The sequence below is a fragment of the Fukomys damarensis genome, unplaced genomic scaffold (genome assembly GCF_012274545.1).
Source record: "Fukomys damarensis isolate Sample0158 unplaced genomic scaffold, DMR_v1.0_HiC HiC_scaffold_29, whole genome shotgun sequence".
NCBI lineage: Eukaryota > Metazoa > Chordata > Mammalia > Rodentia > Bathyergidae > Fukomys > Fukomys damarensis.
In genome coordinates, this window is record NW_022900941.1 from 8,112,789 (window position 1) to 8,120,270 (window position 7,482).

A 7,482-nucleotide genomic window follows, 5' to 3' on the forward strand; every position below is an offset into this window, starting at 1 on the left:
ATTTTTTTTTTTTTAAATAGTTTTAGCTACTCTAGCTCTCTTAACTTCTCAAAAAAGCTTTAAGAAAGCCTTGTCTATACATGCGAAAATCTTGCTGAAGATGTTGGTAGAAATTGTGTTAAATGTACAGATCACTTTGGGGAGAACTGACATTCTTACTCTCAACATTTTTTAACCTTCAATCCCACATACTCAGAATCGTGATGAAATTTTCTTGGAATCATTTACATTTTCTTTCTTACAGAAAATGAATAGGAGCACCAGACCTAGACACGTAGATAACTTTTAGAGCTTTTTATTTGCACCTGCTGTTTTCAGAATATAGCTAGAACCTAGTTAAAATGATAGTTTTAAAAGAAGGCTTTACTAAAGAAACTAAAAAGGAAAAAATGGCCGAGTGATGTATTTGTCTGATGGTCCCTTTTATGAAATAGAAATCCTCTAATTTTTAGAGCATTTCATTTTTGAAAATGCTTGGCCCCAGAGAGCCAAAATACAATTGGAGACGAGTGAAGCTGGAAGTCTCACGTTTCCTGGCTTTAACACTCACAAAGCTGCAGTAATCAGAGCAGTGTGGGTCTGATGAGGTGGACGTACAGACCCACTGACTACGGATTTGGGACTCTGAGTGGATTTTCTTTGTTCTACGGAGTCATTTCTGTAGGTTCAATTCTCAAGAGCAATTATTATTTCCTTGAAGGAAAGAGAAGAGGAGCTAATCCTGTGTGAAGGCTTTGAAATGCCTTTAAAATGAACCCCAAATCTGCCCCCTCCCACTGCCTCCTTCCCAGGCCCAGCTGCAGGTGCCTCCAGCCTGGGCAGCTGCAGATGCACTGGGCTTTGCCCCTGCTCCGCCTTTGTCCCTTGGTGGCTCTGCCTTTCAGGGGACACCAGGCAGTGTCTGGTAATGTCCATGGTTACCAGAAGTGGCAGGAGGGTTACTATTGACAGAGGACAGCCCCCATGGCAGAGAACTTTGGGTCCAGGATGCTACAAAGAGCCCAGGGTTAGGAGTCCTGATCTAGCCTCTAATCCCTGTGCCACAGCCAGGGTCATTTCTTGGTTCCAGACCCTTTTCATATTTTTTTCCAGTACCGTACTAGGGACTGAGCCCAGGACCTTCACAATGACCTACATCCCCAGCTCTTTTTTATTTTTTTTATTTTGAGACAGGGTGTCCTTAAATCACTAAGTTACACAGATGGCATTCCAATTTACAATCCTCCTGCCTCAGCCTCCCTGAATACTGGGATTACAGGAGCGTGGCACCATGCTGGGCTCCAAACCCTCTGGTGACCTGCCTGATCACGTGGCTTACATGTGAAATTTCCCCATGACCTTTGACCCAACACTGCATTGCTGTCTCCCATCCTCTCTGCTGCAGCCTCTGTGGATCTTCAAGGGCACCAGTGCACCCCAACCTCTGCCTCCTGTTCCCTCTGCCTGCAGTGCGCTACCCCCAAATAGTCACAGCTGAATTTAATTCACCCTCAGCTCACAAAACCTTTTCAGAGAGCCTCCCTGGCCACCTTGTCTAGAACACGTTTCCTGTTACCTCCTCGCCTTGCCCCAGAGCATGCATTTTCACCTGACATTGACTTGATTGATTGATTTAATGAACTCATTAAAGTCTATGCTTTCTTCCTTTATGTGTTCACACACCTCCAGATGAGTTTCCGGCATATAGAAGATTCTCAGTAAATACCTATCTATGAACAATTCTTGGTTGACTACCTACTCTGTGGCAGGTGGCACTTCTCAGAGCCACCCCTTGTCAGTTAGTCCCAGTGCAGAGCAGGGGAGGCAGAGGCCAACACACAAACCCAGGCTCAGATGCCAGCAGTTCTGATGATTCCCAAAACTGTGCTGGAGCACCCTTCCCAAACTTATCTATGGTTTCCCAAGTTGTCATCGTGTTCTGTAAAGCATTTTCTCACAGCTGCAGGGGCTCTCAATAGTCTTTGTGGGTGGCATTTCATAGGACTGCTATCTATTCTCTTGCCAGGAGCTCTCCTGGTTGCATTTCTTGACTGTGCTCCCTGGGCCATCATGGCACCTCCCAGGGTGGAGGAGCCTGTGACACACTCTGCTCTGCAGGTCCACTGTTGCCCCCAACAGCGCTCTAAAGGCGCTATCCCTGTGGGCATAGCAATGCCTGAGTGAGGGAGGGAGCATCCTGAGACAGCTGGGGTCTGGAGGCTGAGCCAGGCTGGGCGAGCCCTGCCCCGGCTGCCAGAGGCCTTGGGTTTAATCTTCATGTCCTTAAGGACAGCAGAGGGACCCTGTACCTGTTGAACTGAAACCATCTAGAAATGGACTTGTACAGGCCCTGGGGGTACTTGAATGACACGACAACTGTGAAGTTATGATTTTCAACTGAGACATAATTTATATACAGTAAAGTTCACCTCTTTTTGGTATCATTTTCCCAATCACTACCACTGTCACAATCAAGATGTAGAATAATTTTGTCTCCCTCAAAAGTTCCCTTACCCCCTCAGTAGTTAAATCATCTCCCCATCTCAAACCCCTAACAACCCATCTGATTTCTTGTCCCTGTCATTTTGTCCGGAAAATCATAAATGCAGTCACTTGTCACCTTTGCAGTCCAGCTTTTCTCACTTAGTGTAATGCAGTCGAGATTAAGAAACGGTTCTGTTCTTGTCAGTAATTTGTTCTTTTTCATCACCACCTACTATTCCATTACATGGCTGTACCTCTGCTTAGAACTCAACCAGTGAAGGTCATTTGTGTTGTTTCCAGCTTTTGGCAGTTATGAGTAAAACAGCTGTTAAACATTCTTGTATATATTTTTAGTGAACATAAATTTTCATTACCCCAGGACAAATAACTAGGAATGTGACTGCTCACCTTTTTAAGAACTGCCAAATTGTTTTCTAAGGTCCATGTACCATCTAGAATTCTCACTGGTGATGTGTGCGTTCCAACTTCTCTGGATCTTTGCCAGAATTTGGTATTGTAAGTTTTTTGTGTTTTAAAAGTTCTAGGGCGGGGGATTTAGCTGAGTGGTTCTGCCGCCTGCCTTGCAAGTGTGAGGACCCGAGTTCAATTCCCGGTACAAAAAAAAAAAAAAAAAGTTCTAGCCATTCCTGTGTACAAGAAAGTTGTTTTTTAAATGTAAATTGGTAGTTCCCAGTGGTTGCAGGCAGTGTTTGTAGGAAAATGGGCTCTTAAACCATCTGGGTTCAGATCCCAATTTCTATACTTGGTACCTCTTTAATTTTCAGCTTTCTTATAGAAAAAATGGAGTTAATAATGAAAGTGTAAAGGAATTCAATATGAAAATGTATCACAAGTGCTGGCTTTGCCCAGTACTAAGGCATTATTATTACTATTCAGATAGTTGTCTACCTTCCTCCATCTCCTCCAGACATCCGGCTAGGTGACACTATGCTTGCTTTTTTAGATGAAGTCACCGAAGGTCAGATAAAACCTGAATTCAGCCTGATTCTGTATCCTTGCTCCTTTGCCCCACTCCCTCCCTCTGTTTGTTAGAAAAGCTTTTGGCTCCTAGAACATGAAATTCATCATACAGAGGCGGAATCTATCAGAATACCAGTTGCTCACTTCATAGGCTAGGACTCCTAAGCCACTCACAGGGACTCTCTGGTCACTATGCCCCACTGTCCCTAACATATTGGCATTTCCTGCTCTTTGTTGACACCTTGACACTGACTGACTGCTGCAAAGTTGACCTCAAGCCCACCCCACCCACCTCACCCTAACCCCCTGCCCTTTGTAATGTGATCTTGGGTGTTGTCCCATCAAGAGGTGGAGGAGGAGTCCATTATTCTTCAGGAGAATCCTGGTTGGCCTTATGATATGCTCTGAGACAATTAACTTTTTTTTTTTGGTACCAGGATCGATCTTGGGATCTTGCACTTGTAAGGCAGGTGGCAAAACCACTGAGCTAAACCCCCAGTCCATGATATGCTTTGTTTACTAGAATGTGGTGATATTGACTGTGCATTCTGAAGCCCTTGGGCACTTCTACTCTTGTTTGGGAACTATGCCAAGGGCACAGATCCTGGCTGGCCTGCTGACTGGTGACAGTGACTGGCTCAGTCACCCTAATTATCCCATCTGTTGAGACAGCCAGGTGCGAGATGTGTGGGTGCAGCCTTCCTAAACTGATTAGCTTCTGGCTAACTTGCCAGCTGTCAAAATGCACCAGCAGGCACATCAAGCTCGGTAAAACCACTCAAGTGCCCCCAGAGACTTGTGAGCAATATAAATGGTTGTTATATGCTATCTAATTTGCGGAATGTTTGTTATACAGCAATAGCTACCTGATACTTACCATGTGGTTGCCCTGTGACTACCTCAGCTCCAGGAAGGAAGAAATGAGAAGAGGAAGCAAACCTTATTCTTATGCTTGTATTTTTTTTTTTTACAAGGAAAGAAAGATTTGTGATCTCAGGTAAGTAACTTTGGAGAGCAATGTACTTCTCATCTGTAAAGTAGAAGGAATACTACCTGCCCTGTGGGTGTTTGGTGCAAACCAACAATGTGTTAGTTAAAGGTTAATACAGTGAGGGCTGGGTATTTAGCTCAGTGGTTTCCCCACTTGCCTTGTAAGCATAAGGATTTGAGTTCGATCCCCAGCACCAAAAAAAAAAAAAAAAAAAAAAAAATACAGTGTGTTCTGTGAATGTGAGGTATGATGATCATCCTAGGATAGCTGCTCAAAGAATTTGGACATTCATTTGTATTTCTGACCCACAGAGGTGCACAATAGCTTGGGTGGGTATAACTATTACATTAGCTAGCTCTCACCCAATAATGCTGTGTAACAAACAGCTTCAAAACTTAGTGGCTCACAACAAGCGCTTATCTTCGTGACCACAGCTCTGTAGTTGACTGACCATCAGCTGAGTTAGGCTGAGCTAGGCTAGCTGAAGGTCAGTCATTAATATCCCTCAAGATATCCCCCCTACTTTGAACATACTTAGCCCATTCTTCTTGCCACTTTCTGCAGTACTTCTGGAAGCCTTCGTTCTTGTCTTTAGTAGAATTGTCACAGCTGCCTTGAGTTCTAAATCTGTCCAACATGTTTACCTTTCATGGTCATTTTGCCTTTGAAGAAGAGCTAGAAGTCATACGGTGCCGGGTGTGGTGGAAAAGGTCGAAGAGGACACGCTGGAGTTTTCACAAGGCTGCCTTTCTGTTGGGTGGCACCCAGAAGCATCAGGCACTGCATTTTCAATTACACCTCCTAGAGATACTCAGGAAAGAGGCCTTTCAGAACTGTTTCAGAAAGTGGCTACAATGACTAGATAAAAGTATATTTAGACTGAGAGAGTTTGGAGGAGGATTAATGACAATGTGCCTCTTACTTTAATACATTTTTTGGAAAAAAATTAAATATTCACGCTATATTTTGATCACACCTTGTACACATGGAAGGCTTTCTTGATGGAAAAATGGGGGACCTCTTTAAAAATTAAAGCAAAGCAAAATGAACAGAGCTGATGCAGAAACTGAAAGATCTGACTTGAAATTTCTGGCGAGATAGGGAGTTGGTGAACCTCTCAAGAATAAAGCTTGTGTATTATTCCATTGGGAATCTTCTCTAATGCCTGGCACGATTGTTGGCACAGACCCAGGATGCATAAACATCCATGCAATCGTACCGAATACAACAGAGCCAGGGTCTTCTCCACCAAAGGTTCCATAAGGTTTTGACAGCTACCACCGTTTCTTAATTGCTGCACTATTGCCATCTTGGGACACGTGATACGCTCGTTGGGGCTGTCTTGTGAATTACAGGATGTTTGGCTGCATCCCTGGACTCTGCTGACAGAATGACAGTAGCATCTTCCCAGCTGTGACGACTTCAAATATGGCCAGATGTCACCGTGTAGCCTCAACTAAAAGCTTCTGATACAGAATGAAGAGACTGAAGAAAGCTCTATGCACAGTGGACCTTGGAAAAATGCCCAAAGCACAGAAATATAATTTAAAATTATAGAAATAACAAGTTGTTGTCATATTGATACATCAAAAAGAGCTGAGCTGGCTCTCTATTCTTTAAGCTAAGTATAACTTGGAAGTCAGTTTTGCAAGTTTGGGAATACCCTGTGCAGTTTCTCACAGTTTGAACACTACAACATTTTAAAGGAGAGCAGATGTCACTGTGGGATCCATCAGTTATCCTGGTAAATGCACAGGACTTCCACTGGGCAGTCAGTATTCCATTCTTCCATTTGACAAATATTTTTCTGAGGGCTATGGACCAGGGACGGCTCTAGGTCCTTGGGAGAGAACAGAAAACAAACAAACAAAAGAAGTCCTCGGCTTTGTGGAGCTCACATTTTAATGGACATAAATACATATGTAACATAAAAATGGTAGCTGTAGATGCTAACTAAGGAGGAAATAAGCTGAGCCTGACACAACAGAAGGTGAATGCCGGGAGTGGAATTGAACAATGACTGAGCCAGTGGAGAAATGAAAGTGTACAGCTCTGGAAGAACGTTCCAGGTAGGAGACAGGGCACTTTCTTCTCTCTGGAGGGTGACATGGTTACCTGCCTCGTGTGGTCACAACTACAGTTAGTGTGTACCCTTCGGATGACCCTCGGCACAGCCCCCAGCACAGGAAGCCATCTGGCACGGAGCAGTTGCTTTGCTGTCATTACCAGAGTTCTCGGTGTTGACCGTGCACTCAGCTGCTTCATCACCACCCAGGACTCTGAGGGGGCACAGGCGGCCCTGCTGCAGGCTGAGCAGAGGCCGAAGGGGTGGAGGCTCAAGCCTTGCCCAGCCCTCATTCCAGATGCTCTGGACAGATAAAGAACAGGCCTCGGCCAGCCCCACTGCCCACCTGTCTTAGGTGCTCCTGATCAATCTAGAAATTCCACCAGACAGGCTATGACTTTGTCCCTTCCCTGTGTGGCAGGGGGGTGAGGGCCGTAAGACACACACAGACAAGAACACACACGCACAAACACGCCATATACACTCACATACTGTCACACACACACAACTCTCATGCACACTCACACACATATATGGACATTCACATATTCACACACAACACCGCATACCACACACTCATACACATATACTGCACACGCCATATATCTATTCTTTCTCCCCCTCTCTTCTTTTGCTGTGTGGACTGCACAGAACAGACATTGCCTACCTTGCCTTTCTGAGTGGCTCCTCATCCTGAAAGCAATGCAGTAGCTTAGTGGATGGATGGGTGGATGGCTGGGTAGATGTATGGGTGGGTGGATGGGAGGGTGGACGGGTGGACGGATGGGTGCATGGGTGGAGGAATTGATGGGTAGATGGGTGGATGGGTGGGTAGATGGGTGGATGAGGAGATGGATGATGGGAGGTTAGATGCATGGTGGATAGACATTTGGATGGGTAAGTGTGTGGCTGGGTGGATAAACTGGCAGAGCCTGATTTTCAGGGAACTTTGAGGAGGTCAGCATCTGCATCAGTCCGGGAC